Consider the following 17,645-nt stretch of genomic DNA (forward strand, 5'->3'; position numbering starts at 1 on the left):
TTTAGAATCCACTAGAAGACTCTGATTTTGGCCTACAGGTCCACAATTTATCTGAATAGATTATCACTCTGTAAATGAAATGTTTGTCTTCCATTATTTTCTATACTTTAGTTGCTAAATATATTCTCATGTTAGCTGCAGAATCTTCCTATAATCTCTGGCGGTAAAGAATTGCCTGCAATTCGGGAGACCTGTGTTCAATCCCTGGATTTGGAAGACCCCCTGGAGAAGGGAACAGCTACCCACTTCAGTATTCTGGCCTGGAGAATTCCATGGACTGTACAGTCCACGGAGTTGCAAAGAGTTGGACATGATTGAGTGAATTTCACTTTCAGATGTGGAATTATAATTATTATCATTGTTATCATTTTATATTCAACAAGTATTTGCTAAGTTCTAAGTATGTATTGCACTCATCTCACACGCTAGTAAAGTAATGATCAAAATTCTCCAAGCCAGGCTTCAGCAATACGTGAACCGTGAACTTCCAGATGTTCAAGCTGGTTTTAGAAAAGGCAGAGGAACCAGAGACCAAAATGCCAACATCCGCTGGATCATTGAAAAAGCAAGAGAGTTCCAGAAAAACATCTATTTCTGCTTTATTGACTATGCGAAAGCCTTTGACTGTGTGGATCACAATAAACTGTGGAAAATTCTGAAAGAGATGGGAATATCAGACCACCTGACCTGCCTCTTGAGAAATCTGTATGCAGGTCAGGAAGCAACAATTAGAACTGGACATGCAACAACAGACTGGTTCCAAATAGGAAAAAGAGTACATCAAGGCTGTATACTGTCACCCTGCTTATTTAACTTATATGCAGAGTACATCATGAGAAATGCTGGGCTGGAAGAAGCACAGGCTGGGATCAAGATTGCCAGGAGAAATATCAATAACCTCAGATACGCAGATGACACCACACTTATGGCAGAAAGTGAAGAGGAACTAAAAAGCTTCTCGATGAAGGTGAAACAGGAGAGTGAAAAAGTTGGCTTAAAAGTCAACATTCAGAAAATGAAGATCATGGCATCTGGTCCCATCACTTCATGGGAAATAAATGGGGAAACGGTGGAAACAGTGTCAGACTTTATTTTTGGGGGGCTCCAAAATCACTGCAGATGGTGATCGCAGCCATGAAATTAAAAGACGTTTACTCCTTGGAAGGAAAGTTATGACCAACCTAGATAGCATATTGAAAAGCAGAGACATTACTTGGCCAACAAAGGTCTGTCCAGTCAAGGCTATGGTTTTTCCAGTGGTCATGTATGGATGTGAGAGTTGGACTGTGAAGAAAGCTGAGCACTGAAGAATTGATGCTTTTGAACTGTAGTGTTGGAGAAGACTCTTGAGAGTCCCTTGGACTGCAAGGAGATCCAACCAGTCCATTCTGAAGGAGATCAGCCCTGGGATTTCTTTGGAAGGAATGATGCAAAAACTGAAACTCCAGTACTTTGGCCACCTCATGCGAAGAGTTGACTCATTGGAAAAGACTCTGATGCTGGGAGGGATTGGGGGCAGGAGGAGAAGGGGACGACAGAGAATGAGATGGCTGGATGGCATCACCGACTCAATGGATATGCGTCTGAGTGAACTCCGGGAGTTGGTGATGGACAGGGAGGCCTGGCATGCTGCGATTCATGGGGTCGCAAAGTGTCGGACACGACTGAGCAACTGAACTGAACTGAATTGAAGTATGTATGAGCCACTGTTCCCTATAAATGCAACAAAAAAAGGAAGAAAGAAAATTTTTTATCATATGATTCAAAACCTGGCCCATGAGAGCACAAGGACGTCTCTCAGCATCCCACCTTGGACTCAATATCAGGGACACGCCCAGGTCTTCTACCTGGTCAGCTGGCCCGGGTAAAATGACTCTGATGATCAGACTGTAGCCAGAGAGTTTGATCAGATCACCTCACATCTTTGGCCCTAAGTATTTAAAACAAAAAGCAGCTATGCCCAAAAGTCATTGAGGTTTTGGATCTTGTGGTTGTCAAAGTCAGAAATATACACTGCCCAGGAGCAGAAAGAAATTGAGTAGCGGAAGCACTTGGCGGGAGACAAAAAAAAAAAATCAATCAGTTAATCTGCAGAATTCTTCCTCAGACAGTATGAACCCGACAGTGGGAGCATCTGTTTCCTTGCTCGTCTCTGCATTCCAACCTCTGGATCCAGAGGTGCGTGTGCATTCAGCCGTCTTCACAACCATTGCAAGAAGCAGCTGAGGAATTTTACAGGGTTTAAAAACATCACATGAAACTTAAAGTTGTACATACAAAAGTGCTGTTAGGTGAGCATCAAGTTAGATGCTAAAATCGTGACTGGTTATATTTTATGAAAATATTTTTGAAACATATGGCTAAACTTTTACAAAATTCAATATTAAATGTCAGCTTTATTCAAGCCATTTAAAAGATTGTATAGGGCAAATCTATGATAATGGTGCTGACATGGTTGGTAAAGAAAAAGATGTAGGGCCATAAATTTGGCTGAAAACCAGCAGCGTTCCTCATGCCATGCGTGGCACATGGTTTGAATTTGTTACTGTGAGACGTGGTCTCAGCTGGGCCAATAGCAATGACATACTTTGGAGCAATTCAAAATTGTATGTGACATTTTCTGGACTTGCCCCAAAATAGAACATCTTGATGAAACACTATCAATTCTAACTTTACGACTTCCTTTGGTCACACAAATAGTATGCTGACTGAACGCTGATAAAGAAATCAGACTTAATTTAGATGAAAGGCAAAAGGTATCAGAAAAGTTCAGTGAAAAGTAGGAGATGCCCAAAGAGAGAATCATGGCTTTTGAAAGAAAATGGACGTAATTTTGAATTTGCACTATCTAAAGCTATTTGGTATGGCCTGTGGTTACTATTAATGTTAATAATAATAGAAGCAAATCTCTTTGGCTATTTTATTTGAAGAAGGTTCATTTTTTTTTAACTTTAGATAGGATAAAAGTATATGTGAACTATGTAGCAAAGTAATTCCCAAGGAAAATAAAAGGAAGAGAAATTGGAATGAATAAAGAAACGCATTTACAATTATGAAAGGGAAGCTACAGGTACAAATCATGCCCAGAAAAGTTTCTACCGACAATATTTTATAGATGGGCTTCCCTGGTGGTTCAGATGGTAAAGAATCTGCCTGCAATGAGGGAGACTAGGGTTCGATTCCTGGGTCAGGAAGTTCCCCTGGAGAAGGGATAGGCTACCCACCCCAGGATTCATGGCCTTCCCTTGTGGTTCAGATGGTAAAGAATCTGCCTGCAATGAGGGAGTAAGTAAGTGAAGTCACTCAGTCATGTCCGACTCTCTGCGATCCCATGGACTGTAGCCTACCAGGATCGTCTGTCCATGGGATTTTCCAGGCAATAGTACTGGAGTGGATTGCCATTTCCTTCTCCAGGAGAGGATCTTCCCGACCCAGGGATCGAACCTGGGTCTCCCGCATTGTAGACAGACACTTTACCATCTGAGCCACGAGGGAAGTCTGGTAGCAATGAGGGAGACCCAGGTTCAATCCCTGGATCGGGAAGATCCCCTGGAGAAGGAAATGGCTACACACTCCAGTTTCCTTACCTGGAGAATTTCATGAACAGAGGAGCCTGGTGGGCTACAGTCTATGGGACTGCAAAGAATTAGACACAACTCAGCAACTACCACTTTCACTTCACTTTCATAGCTTCTTGAAGAAAGATTTCAATAAATTGAATAATAGATTGCTTTGGGGTTTGCTTTATAATATCCCAGCACTGAAAAATTTGAAAGTAGAACCAGAGATGAATCTAGATATCACTTAAAAAGTGAAAATTTCTATAAAAGTGATAGCAATTTACATGATAACATTAAATATATTTTAGTAATTATATTAAATAAATAACATGCTATTATCATTAGCATATCATCTGTGACAGCATGATAGTATTTGAATTTGACATGCCATGAAACTATCCCTTGAAGAATTGTATTTATGAAAAAATAAAGAGAATTGTATTGAAAATTCATTTGCTTGGCCCCAGCAGAAGAAAGTCTCTCAAAATTGAAATTGTTTTTAGGAACCACTGAAGAACCATGATGACTGGAAAAAGTCTGCCAACTTAGCATTAATTTCTATAAATGCAAATAAAAATCTTGACTTTAAAAAACAGGATTTGTGACTTTGCTGAAATGACAGAAAGAAAATTTTAAGAATGGATAACTTATTTATGAATCATGCATATCTTTGTTTTATTACACATCTAAATAGCTGGCATGGCCTTCCCTGGTAGCTCAATGGTAAAGAACCCACCTGTCAATGCAGGAGACACAGGTTTGATCCCTGGGTAAGGAAGATCCCGTGGAGAAGGAAATGGCAACCCACTCCAGTATTCTTGCCTGGGAAATCCCACAAACAGAAGGAGCATGGCGGGCTGCAGTCCATGAGGTCCCAAAGAGTCAGACACAACTTAGAAAATAAGCAACAACAAAATATTTGGCATATCCACAATTATAATGAAATTTAATCATCTTTGGTAGTTTACTGACTTTCTGTCACATAAAAACCATAGTTGACACATAGAAACTGTTTTACTGAACAGCTTGCCAGTTTGATTTATAACTTTTGAATATTGCTCTCACAGCGGGTGTGCCTCCGTGTATACCCCCACCCCTCCACCCCACACGTTAGGGGCGGGGCTGGTGACCATCCAAGTAAATGAGATGCAATTCCTGTATTCACCCAATTTCCATTCTTCACGTTAGGAATCTAACAAACAGCAAAGCCAATCTCTAGAGGGTGCTCGGACACATGGGCAGCTAGATGAAAGAGCAGCCAGTAAGCCTACTTAAAGGTGTAACTAGAGATGGTGTAGAAAGATAATTGAGTTAAAGAGCATGCGTTTTAGACTGAGCATCCTACTGCCTGGCTCCTATACAGTCTCCAATTCCAAGATTTCGCTGCCATTCCACAGCCCCTAGCTCCTCCTGGAGGCATCTCTCTCATCCACCATAGCCCTTCCAACTCCCCTTGCTCCCCCAGGCTCCAGAATTGTCCCTCCTACCTCTGAAGCCAGAACAAGCTCATCTTCATCCAATTTCCCCAGAACATCAGAATCTCAGACTCCCAGAACCCCAGAATCTCAGGCCTCATGAACCCCAGAACCTTAGACTCCCTGAACCCCACAGCCTCAGTTTCCAGATGTAGGGTTGGCCACTCAGCAGTAAGACAGGTAACCCTCCCCTCCATGTTTACTTATTATTTTTTCTTAGTTGCTCGGTCATGTCTGATTCTTTGCAACCTCATGGACTATGGCCTGCCAGGCTCTTCTGTCTATGGAATTCTCCAGGCAAGAATACTGCAGTGGGTTGCCATTTCCTCTTCCAGGGGATCTTCCCAACCCAGGTGTCAAACCAGGGTCTTCTGCATGGCAGGCAGATTCTTTACCATCTGAGCCATCAGGGAAGTTCCCACATTCACTTGAGATGTTTCTATTCTTTCAGAGTCTTTACCACAGAGGAGTTATCAGTGATGAGAATTTCAAGAGTTCTGAGGAGTGACTTTTCAGAGCTTCTAAATCTCACATCAGCAGCTCTCAAAGACAAAATCAGTTAACCCAACCTTCCCCCACTCTCCTATGACTCTGGGTACCTCGCAACCAGAAAGTAGATGCAAGATGAACAGAAACCTCAAATCAGAACCGACCTCGCACACTGCTTTTGCACATCTGGAGCACATTTGGGGCGCGGAGAGAAAGTAGAGAAGGTGGCTGAGAGGGACGGGCCCTGCAGAAGTTGGACATCCTGGTGGTCCAGGGCCCCTTATCTGATCTTCCGCTGCTCCTTTTCCCAGAAACCCACCATCCTTTCATCAAGAATTTTTGAAACACACGGATCCAAAACTGGCAACGTGCAAAGTTTCAAGTTGTTTCAAAACTTCAAAACCCGAAAGTTGGACTGAGTTCTGAGCCCCACAAAACTCACATTCCCTCAGAAAGGTCATTTGACTGAATCGCCAAATACTCTGGGCTGGACCGGAGTTCCTGGTAATTGTTTTACATCAAAGACCATGTAACTCTTGTTTTCTGTGATTACACAGTCCCAGTTCATTCCACGCCATCATACTGTATTCCTTATTCACTCCATTCTATAGATGAGAAGATTCCTTTTTTTCCTTAATGATTCCATCCGGGTTTTTGGCACACTCTTGTTTTCAGAGGTCATTCCAAACATGAAGGGATGCAGTTATGCAATCCTTACAAATATTGGCCATGCACTTCCAACCCACGGACATGGTTCTTATTATCAACTCAAAATCATTGGCAAGCACCAGTGTCACTGGAATAAAAATAACTTGGACGACAAATGATGATTAAGGAAAGCAAAAATCTTTTTTAGTCAGGCTATAGCCAGCAAGATCATCGTTTCCCTTTGTTTCCGAATCAAACAGTCCGGATATCACATCGGAACATTTTTCTGAAATGCTTTGCAGTTGTATAATTTCCTGCAGCTGCCTTGCATGTTAATGATAATGAATTTAGAACAAATTGCTCTGATGTGCCCTCTCTATAGTGCTGACTTGAGATGGTGAATTAACTGAGCCTGAAAGTGAAGCAGCATCTTGTGAGCATCCAGACAGATGATGCAGGTGGACCCCAGGGGTGGCAGGCGCATCAGGGAAGTTTAAAGGCTCTAGACCATGATGGCAGGCACTATTTCTTTTTATTCAGGATTTGACTCAGTCCATGCAAACTGCAATTCTTAGGGCACACTGTGCTGTTCAACCAAAAAGAAATGCACCAGCATCCTACACACTCAGGATGGATTGTGAACCTTAGTGATCCAGTGTCCAGAAGGCAGTGTCCTTCTCTGGATCACTAATTGTGAGGCTGGGGTTAGCTTTGAAATGACTGCCAGCCCACATAGCAGTTCTTCCCACATATAAAAACTGAGAGAAGCTCACTTTGCAGGAATTTTAAATTCACTCTATCAATATCGTGTGTCCCAGAACAAGCATTGTGCCTGAGGTCAGTCAAAAGGGAAGAAATGAAAAGGGCCCTCCAAGTTCACCGGCCAGAACATCACGTGGCAATGAATTGGAGATGAAAAACGACCAGTGGGGAAAGAAAAAGAAACAAGATTCAGAAGTCCAAAGTTTAGGAGCCGAAGTCTAGGGAGATTTGGGTAGGGCACACTCCACGAGTGGGAAGATATTCCTGACTTTCTCTGGAAGTCGCTGCCTGGGAGGGGGAGCTGTCACCTACTGTGCAAACTTTGGAGCAAACGAACCATATCAACAGTGTTTCCTTCTCCTAAAATTCATCCTTAGAATTTTGATGGTGAAGATGTGCACAGCATCTTCACTGTAAAATACAGACGGGAAGGAGGCTGCTCCATGGATCCAGGTTCAGAATCCCTTCCCATCTGGGTTCGTGCAACCCTTTCACTTAAATGCTGCCCAAGGTTCTCCAAATCTATGATCCACCCAGACTCTTACAGCTGAGCCGTCATGAGGAGAGAAGAATCAAGGTCAAGGTTCTCCCTGCCCTCCCAGCTAACTGTCCCTGGATGCCAGGTCAACGAACGCGGCGTGTTAGGAGGCGTTCTGCTGCACCCAGCCCTGGACTGATTCCCTAAGCCACTCACCTTCGAAACGTCAGGGGCTCTTTCCCCTCTCCGCTCCAGATCCAGGACTCTGTTTCCAGTTTTCTGGGCAGATTGCCCACTGAGAATGTGTCTGCAAATGCCCATGTTCCTTCTGATATCCAATGGGGAGACAGCAGTGACATCTCTGCTGGAGGAGACCTTTGCAGCTTGTTGCCAGCAAAACCATGTTTCTTTTTTCTCCCCTCACAGGTAAGTGATTTACTGGGGCTGCCAGCAGCTGGTAGCTTCAGGGCAGCCTCAGTAGACAGAAGGTGTGAGTTCAGATTGTCTCTGGTGTTGGCTGTGTATAACACGGGCAAGTCACCTAGCTTCTGCTGCCAAGTTTCCTCATCTGCAAAATAAAGGGAATAAGAGGCTGGAGCTCAGAAAGCTGTGTGTGGATGAAAATGAGCTAGCTGCATATAAAACGTTCAGAGTGGTGCTGGGTACCCTTCAGATCTCAAAAAATGCTATCATCTGCCTTTGCTCCAAGCCGGAGTGGTGGGGGAGAAAGGGTGGCTCTCCAGGAGAAAAAAAGGTGGTTACTATGACACAGTTAAAGGAGAAGGCAGCCTGAGCTCCTACAGGGGTGACTCTGGTCATTAGCATAGCCCTGCCCTCATCACACCATCATGCCAGTGCTCACTGACTTTTACTTTCAAAGTCCGTGGACAGCTCGGTATCATTTTTTTAAGACTTTTTCTTTTCTTTTTTTTTTTTTTTTTTTGACATGGACCGTTTTTAAAGCCTTTATCAAATTTATTATAATTTTGCTTCCATATGATATTTTGGCTTTTTGGCCACAAGGCATGTGGGATCTTAGCTCCCCACTCAGGGATCAAACCCTCACCCCCTCCATTGGAAGGCGAAGTCTTAACCACAGGACGGCCAGGGAAGTCCCCACCTCAGTGTCACTTTACGCTACGTCTCCTATGTTCTTTAAACAGTCATCAACTACATGAAGCAGATGAACAATGGACCCAGGGCACCTGATGGTTTTTAAAGGCAAAGGAAGAGGAGATGGTGGTAGAAGAAAGTTTCATTTTAATGGACGTATCCAGAAATCTGCAACTAGAAGACGTCAGAGCTCTGAATGCCTGACCAGGCATAGTGAGCGCTGCCCTTTGCAGTTGGTTCCTTGTACCTCAGAGGCACTGGTGGCTTTGGGGACTCTGAAAGTTCCGCAGCTGATACTGGGGGTGGTGTCCTGGTCCCCTTTGCCCTTACCCTCCAAAGAACCCCCCAGACATCCGCCCTTCTGCCAGGACCTGCTTTCCTTTGTTAAGGCTTTCCAGCCCTTGGGTGGAGAGACACCTCCACTCTTTCCCAGCAGGTGGGCTAACCCTGAGGCTCAGAGCTTCCCGCAGGGCCTGAGCTTCAGCTGCTCAATCTGCTGGCTTCGTGATGCACCTTCAAGGGGGTTTCCTTTTCTTTGCTGCTCTTATTTCATTCATAGCCCAGATAAACTGCTCACACTCAAATTCTTGTCTCAGGTTTGCCTTCTAGGATATCCCAAAGGTCAGAGCCCAGCCTGATCTTTTCAGACTTTTTTGCGCTTCTGCAGCCTTTGGAATTTAGTGCGCAGCAAAGGTTCCACTGGCCTGGGAGCCAGTCTCCACTCAGACAGTTCTTCCTGGCTGACATTACTCACCAGCTGCTACCACTCAGAACCTTAGTTCACACCCCTCACCACCCCTGGCACCTCCCACATATACTTTCATTTCTGATTCAGAAGCAACAAAACTGTCTCTTGCATGCAGGAGTTCAGGATGGGCTGGTGGGCTGCCTATGAAGAATGGGTTAGAAAGGATATAAAAGTGACAATGTCCACGCACTCACCTGTCACAGGTATGTAATCTCTCAGCCAGTCAGCTGGCAGCCACAGAGGCCATGCCAGCCCCTAGTTAAGGTCCTAGAGAGAAATGTAAGCCCATCTGGCAAGAGTTTCTTTACCAATTTTCAGTGTAAGGTTTCCCCAGAAACTTTACGGGTCTCTCGGAAGGATAAACCACTTGGGAATGGATATTCTGGACAGACTTATATCGAGATGTCTGTGAAATAACAGAATTATATAGCTATTTATTTCTATGGGGAGGTTCCTTAAAATTGTCTACTCTCACTTTGATTCTAATGTGAAATATTTTAGATAATATATTTAAAGCCCTGTAGGTGTTTCAACTAAAAAAAAACAAAAACAAAAAAACTGCTTTCACTAGATGACTCAGCACTTTGAGGCTGTTCTCCCAAAACTACCAACACAACATTTTGTTTCTCAGAATATTCCTCCAAGGAACAGGGAATGGAAAATAAATTTCTCAAGTTTTGGGTAGCTGAAGCTATACTATAACTTTGACACTTATTTGAAGTCTAAAGCATCTTAAGACTATCTGGAAATTCCACTACCCATATCATTATATATTTCCCTATTCCTGTTAATATAAAATTATGTTTTGAATTATCTTCAGATAACTTTGTATTCCAAAATCCCATGGAACTTGCTAGAACATGTTTCCTTAGTAGAAATCTCTAGAGTTTTCAAGGGTCACATACTAGCTGTCTAGGCATATGTTTTGGTGATGGTGGTGGTTGGTTGGTTGGTTGGTTAGGTTTTATTTGTTTTTTGCAACACAGGATTTTTAAATGATTTAAATCTGCTGATAGCTAGCAATAGTTGAGGGTTTCCATGGTGGCTCAGTGGTAAAGAAACTGCCTGTTAATGCAGGAGATACAGATTCAATCTCTGGATTGGGAAGATCCCCTGGAGAAGGAGATAGCAACCCACTCTAGTATTCTTGCCTGGGAAATCCCGTGGACAGAAAGAGCCTGGCAGGCTATAGTCCACGGGGTGGCAAAGAGTCAGATATGACTTAACAACTAAACAATAACAGAAATAGTTGAGCAATTAGGCACTTCCATATAAAGAGTTAGAATTTCTCTCTCTCTCTTTTTTTTTTTTGAAAAGCAGATTTATCTAGAATTGAGTGTTATCTCCTATAAATGGGCATTGTTCTCCCATCCATGATTCCTGAGAAACCTCCAGAAGCCATCAGGTTTCTAACCCCTCAGCAGTCCCATGCTATCCTGCCTCCATACAAAACTGGCACACTGAAGATCATAGACCCCGTGCATCTCCTTTCACTCTGCTCTTCAGCCCTTCATAAACTCTCGCCTGGTTTACCTCAGGTTGGAGAACTCCCTGCTTCCCTCAAACTTACTCTCGACTCCGTCTCAACCTCCAGATGAATAATCTTTAGAAAGTACCACTCTGAATACAGCAGCTCTGCCCCGTTGCAGTTCACAATTCCCCCAGGACTTTGCCCCAGCGCTTGCAGGACATCAAGCAGGTGGGAGGTTGAACAGCACCACGCAAAGTACAGGCTTCAACCATTGCCAGGTTGTTACCTGGTCTGCAGCGAAGTAAGAAATCACAAGCCAGGTGCACTTAGGAACTTCTATTGCACTTTGACATTATTACAACATCCAAGTGTGTTTTCTGTGATTGTGGTTTTCATTTTGTCTGCCCTCTGATGGATAAGAATAAGAGGCTTATGGAAGCTTCCTGATGGGAGAGACTGAAGGGAAAACTGGGTCTTGTTCTGATGGGCGGGGCTGTGTTCGCTCCCTGTTGTTTGACCTGAGACCAAACTATGGGGGAGGTAATGAAGAGAATGGCAGCCTCCTTCAAAAGGTGCCGTGCACACACTGTCACACTCAGTGCCCCTGACCCTGCAGCAGGCCACCGCCAACCCACGCCTCTGCCGGAGACTCCTGGACACTCACGGGCAAGTCTGGGTCGGTCTCTTGTGGAGTCACTGCTCCTTTCTCCTGGGTCCTGGTGTGCACAAGGTTTTGTTCGTGCCCTCCAAGAGTCCATTTCCCCAGTCTTAAGTTCTTGGGGCTCTATGGTGGGGTTAATGGCTACCTCCTCGAAGAGGGCTTATGCCATACCCAGGTCTGCTGTTCCCAGAGCCCCTGCCCTTGGGGCAGTCCACTGCTGACCCATAACTCCACAGGAGACACCCAAACACTCAAAGTCAGGTCTGGCTTAGTCTCTGTGGGGTCTCCTGGTGCACACAAGGTTTTGTTTGAATTGTCTTAAAACTCAACACTCAGAAAACTAAGATCATGGCATCCGGTCCCATCACTTCATGGCAAATAGATGGGGAAACAGGGGGAACAGTGAGAGAATTTATTTTGGGGGCTCCAGAATCTCTGCAGATGGTGACTGCAGCCATGAAATTAAGACACTTACTTCTTGGAAGAAAAGCTATGACCAACCTAGACAGCATATGAAAAAGCAGAGACATTACTTTGCCAACACAGGTATGTCTAGTCAAAGCTATAGTTTTTCCAGTAGTCATGTATGGATGTGAGAGTTGGACTATAAAGAAAGCTGAGTGCCAAAGAATTGATGCTTTTGAACTGTGGTGTTGGAGAGTCTTGAGTGTCCCTTGGACTGCAAGGAGATCAAACCAATCCATCCTAAAGGAAATTAGTCCCAAAAATTCATTGGAAGGACCAATGCTGAAGCTGAAATTCCAATAATTTGGTCACCTGATGCGAAGAACTGACTCATTGACAAAGACCCTGATGCTGGGAAAGATTGAAGGCAAGAGGAGAAGGGGATGACAGAGAATGAGATGGTTGGATGGCATCACTGACTCAATGGACATGAGTTTGAACAAGCTCCAGGAGTTGGTGATGGACAGGGAAGCCTGGCATGCTGCAGTCCATGGGGTCATAAAGAGTCGGACACAAGTGAGCGACTGAAATGAACTGAAGTACGTTGTCAGTAGATTCATCATTGAAATGACTACAGATAAGTTAGCTGATTTCCAAGGATGTGGTGCCACGTGGACAAGGGTCGTGTATAGTAGGGCCACACATGGATCCATGATAGATTAGACATTCTCAAAAACTGGTCCCTCACCACTTGGAGAAGCATGGGATTAGTAGAGTCTCAGTCATCGGTGATGGCTGATTTAACACTAAATCAAAACCTAGGTACATAATGGCATAAATACAGTCAACAGAGCATTAAATATAGTTTGATATAATTGTGATAGAAGTTTGACAAACATGGCCCTCGAAAACAACTTCATTCCACTTTTTAAGCCACTAGAATCCCAAACAACCTTCCAGGTAGAGTCTTCACAGGGACACATTTCTTCTGCACATTTACTGTGCCCCTAAAACTTGCAGCCCCATTTGCCAAGGGGCAGGAAGAAAACTTGGTTGGAAAATTATGAAGTTCTTCTTGCCTTTAAGTTAAGGAATGAATTTCTCTAGTGCTTTCTAACCAGTATTAAAGCAATTAGTGTGGTTTCACATGGCCTCTGCTTAGCCAGAAAACAACTGAATAATTTTTTTTTCATTTCCATTATGAATGGTTTACCCGTTGTGACCCCTACTTCTCACTCCCTGTGCCTGTGGAGAGCAAGACCTTCTGGGAAACATGATTGAAGCCTGAGTTACAAGATGGACGGGGAGGCACCCCCTTCATTGTTCCCATGTGGAGAAATCCCAGATGGTGGCCACAGCAAGAGATGACTGAAGTCCTCAGAGAGACAGAGCTGCCCCTGGGCTTCCAGCGTTCTTTCTATTCACTCGAGTAAAGAAGCGAATGCCCTTGACAATCCATGCAGGGAACTAATGCATTCTGAATGTGCCCTAGTTTGCTACTGCTAACTCGCTTCCATCATGTCCGACTCTGTGCCTGAGTGGGCGGATCATTATAAACCCAACACGGCTCCTGGAGGACCAACGTAATTGGCTGTTTCTGTTGCGGAGTGCCCTTGTTTAGACCTCCGCAACAGAAACAGCCAATTACGTTGGTCCTCCAGGAGCCGTGTTGGGTTTATAATGATCCGCCCACTCAGGCGCCCCCATCTCTGTGGACAAAGACACATTTTCCCAGACAGGGCAGGGATGTCGATATTGTGACAAGGACTTGTACTCTGTACAGCACCGAGTCCATGAGAGAGGGAGCCTGGGACCTTCCTCTCATTAGCAGAATGGGCAGTCCACCAAGCCTGAGAATGCAGGTATGATAACACATGCTGGGGTTTAAAAGCAGCGACCTCTACATGGGGGCTTCCCTGGTGGCTCAGTGGTAAGGAATCCACCTGCCAATGCAGGAGACTTGGGTTGATCCCTGGGTTGGGAAGATGCCCTGGAGGGGGAAATGGCAATGCACTCTCATAATTCTTACCTGGGAAATCCCATGGACAGAAGAGCCTGGTGGGCTACAGTCTGTGGGGTCGCAGTCGGACATGACTTAGCAACTAAACAACAACTATCTCTGCAGAGAGAGGAGAGAGATATGGGCAGAGCCCCTTTCATGAGCAGACTGGAGGCCAGAGCTCTGGTACTTTAGAAGCATCACTCACATATTTGAATTCACCATAAATGCAACAGCATTACCGCCCTGTCAACATCTTGACCGAAGCGAAATATGTAGATTAATTATAAATGTTACATGTTTTGGAAATTGTGCACACTAATTTTTCATCCAAGAAACCACTTACCCTTGTAGGTATGCTGACACACACACTCAAAAATGTGGCAGCAACCACAGCTCGGGGCAATTACGTTTGATGGCTATAATTGCTGGTTACAAAGAGGTGCACTTGTTTTTATCCCTTGCGTGTTGATACTCGGACACATTTGGAAAGATTTTATGAATAAGTTACTTTCATTTCCAAGAAATAATCCTCTCCAAATGTATATATTACAGGAAAAGCATTAAGAGAGCTTGATGACTTACACCAGCAAGAACAAAAGAGAGGATTTTTGTGCTCACGTGATAGACGTATAAACTGTTTATTTTGAAGCCATGGCAAGATGCCCCATCAAGTGGCATTCACTTGATCATTTTTATCACACGTCTATATCTTCTGTATCTGCTTCCATAGTGGTGAGTATGACACACGTGTAAATACCAGAAAAGCATGATGACTGATTTCATTGCATTGGTTCAATGGTAGACAATATGTCACTTCATCCTGGGGAAAAGGACACGTAAATACCAATGCCATATTAATCCCCTGTAAACCCAAAAGGCTCAGCTGCTTTAGGTTAGCTTTAATCTGATTTGTCTTATTTATGTCAGTGTGTGGTATTAGAAGTCCCTTCTCTTTGTCTTGCAACACAGAAGCTAATAAGGAAGATCTAGGAGGTTGACTTGTCATTTTTTTATTATTATTATTAATTCCTCTTCTTGGGTCTCCCTCACAAAGGGCTTGGGAAAGCTAGGAACACGGTCTGTGAATTCTGATCTTCGACTACCACTCTGATGTTTCTAGCTGCCTCTCTCAGAGCTCTTCAACTGCCAGGGTGCTGGTGATGCTGTTGGTTGGACTATGCATCTGGCTTTCGCCTCATGGTGGCCAGCCATAGTGCCATCTTCTGGAACAGAAATATTTCCTCTTGGCTCTCTGCCATCCCCAAGACGAAGCAATGCCATTACCCGTTGTGACCCCTACTTCTCACTCCTCGTGTCTGTGGAGAGCAAGGCCTTCTGGGAAACATGATTGAAGTCTGAGTTACAAGATGGACAGGGAGGCACCCCCTGCATTGTTCCCACGTGGAGAAAGACTGAGGCCCAATCTTGTCCTGGCTTACATTCCTACATACCCTCACTGCTGCAGCTACAACTTCAGAAGGAAAACCAGCTGTGACATCCGACAAGGCTGCGAAGTCTCTGGTGCATGTGGGCAGCTCACAGATGCACCAACCTAGGGAGAGGGTGACTGGGGAAACTTCCCAAAGAGGGACTTGCTGCCTTCAAAGAGGGCACGGCAATGCATGACTGAGGGTTGCTGCTGCAGTGAGCTTGGTGCTCTGGTGCCCAAGGACAGCATGGAAGAGATGAAGGCACATCCATTTCAACATGCAAAACACTCCAAATGAGACAAAGAAGCATCACTGTGTCTGAATGCAAATGTCCACTGCATTGAGACATACAGAAGCTTTAGGTGCTATTTCTGTTCTGAGCCCATGGCCCAGGGTGGACATGGTTTCTAGCCACCCATCCATTTTTCCACCTACTCCAATTTGTTTGGAACAGTTGAAGTTTCATAAAACCCCTACCACATGCCAGATAATGCCAAGGTTTCGTTCACTGAGTGTGTCCTGTGCACTTACTATGTGCCAAGCGTTCTTACAGGCTCTGGAATATAAAGAGAAAAAACATGGTGCTGTCACCCTCCAGAGGCAGGGAAAGAGCAGCAGCACATCTAATAAAATGGACAGAAACTTTTGTTGAAATGAGACAGTATGTGTAAAGTGCCCAGCAAATAATAGGTATCCAATATAGACATTCTCAGGCATTTACTAGGGAGAGATTTATAAAGTAATTGCTGTGTGTCTTTGCTCATGTTGTTTTTTTTCTTAAATAATATTTCTAAAAACTGAACAACAAATAAGAAGATTCAGTGTTTTATGGTCTCTTCATTAACAAATTATTCTCAATATACTATCTCACTTCATTCTTACTGCTGCTGCTGCTAAGTTGCTTCAGTCGTGTCCGACTCTGTGCAATCCCAGAGAGGGCAGCCCACCAGGCTCCCCCGTCCCTGGGATTCTCCAGGCAAGAACACTGGAGTGGGTTGCCATTTCCTTCTCCAATGCATGAAAGTGAAAAGTGAAAGTGAAGTCGCTCAGTCATGTCCGACTCCTAGCGACCTCATGGACTGCAGCCTACCAGGCTCCTCCGTCCATGGAATTTGCCAGGCACGAATACTGGAGTAACCCCATGATTCAGTTTTCCACTTTTCAACTGGGAAAGTTAAAGCACAAATAAATTGAATGATTTGGCAAAAGATTCTCAGAAATTGTAAGAACTATAAATAAGCCTAGATTTCTTAAAAATTTATGTTTTCACTCCTGGTCCAATGTTTTTCTTATTTTACCAACACTGCCTGGTCTTTGTTTTTCAAAGTTCCACTTGTTCCATTGTTCAAAACCCTGAGCAAATCTCACCTCCTCCAGGTAGGCTTCCCAGATTGCCACAGGAAATTCCAATCATGTTCTTTTCTACTCCATTTGCACTTTACTTAGACCTAAGTGATCACTTGAGTCAACTTCTCTCTCTCCCTGCAAGAATCTAAGTGTCTGAAGGACAGAGATTGTCCTTATTCTTTTTGTGATCTCCTACAGTTCCTAGCACAATGCCTGATTCTTCACAGGCACTCAATAAATATTATGAGAATTTCTGCAAACCACAGAAGAATTTCCAGTATGGGGAAGCAGCTGTAACTGTGAATCCCAGGACTCTCTTGAGGAAATGCCATTGCAGTTTCAATAATCATTCAACAAACTGTAGTTAAGACAGCAGTGGTCACAGTGGAGGTGGAGAAGTTGATGAGAAACAGCAGTTCTCTTTGCCCCAGTGTCATCTGCGGTTCACTGATAGTTGCCTTATAACCAGTCATTCAGTGCAAGTGAATATTTACAATATTTGGATGTTAATCTGTGCAGAGTTTCATAGTTCCTGCTGACTAGATGGGTAAGAAGGTGGGCTCTGGAATCGGGCTTCCTGGATGGAAATCCCATTGCTGTTATAGTCTCTGTTATCTTGGACTGTTCCTTGATCACCCCATGCCTCATTTTAAAACAGGGATAATGTTACTGTCTCCATGATAAGGATGTAGGGATTAAATTGGATAGTTCTTGCCCAGTACCTAGTTTATCTGCCAATAGTCATGTTACTTTATTAAGGCTTAGAAATATTTACATGGCAGAGTCTAAAGCAGCTTAATTCACCTTAACAGGCAATGCTATTGGAAGTTTGGGGAAACTTCTGGAATTTATTTTTAAAAAAGGAAAACTACAGTTGCTCGCATACGGGTTAACACCAACCAGACAGCACATCTGCTTTTGTCTTAGAGAAGCACCATGGAACTCCTTCGAATCTCTAGTCTGAACACCATATGGCAGCAACACGGATACCCTGTGTTTCCCAGAGAGACTTGCCTTTTCCTTGTGTTGTAGGCACTGGATTCCTTCCAGTGAGCC

This window comes from Bubalus bubalis, chromosome 14, assembly GCF_019923935.1.
Source record: "Bubalus bubalis isolate 160015118507 breed Murrah chromosome 14, NDDB_SH_1, whole genome shotgun sequence".
In the NCBI taxonomy this organism is placed as follows: domain Eukaryota; kingdom Metazoa; phylum Chordata; class Mammalia; order Artiodactyla; family Bovidae; genus Bubalus; species Bubalus bubalis.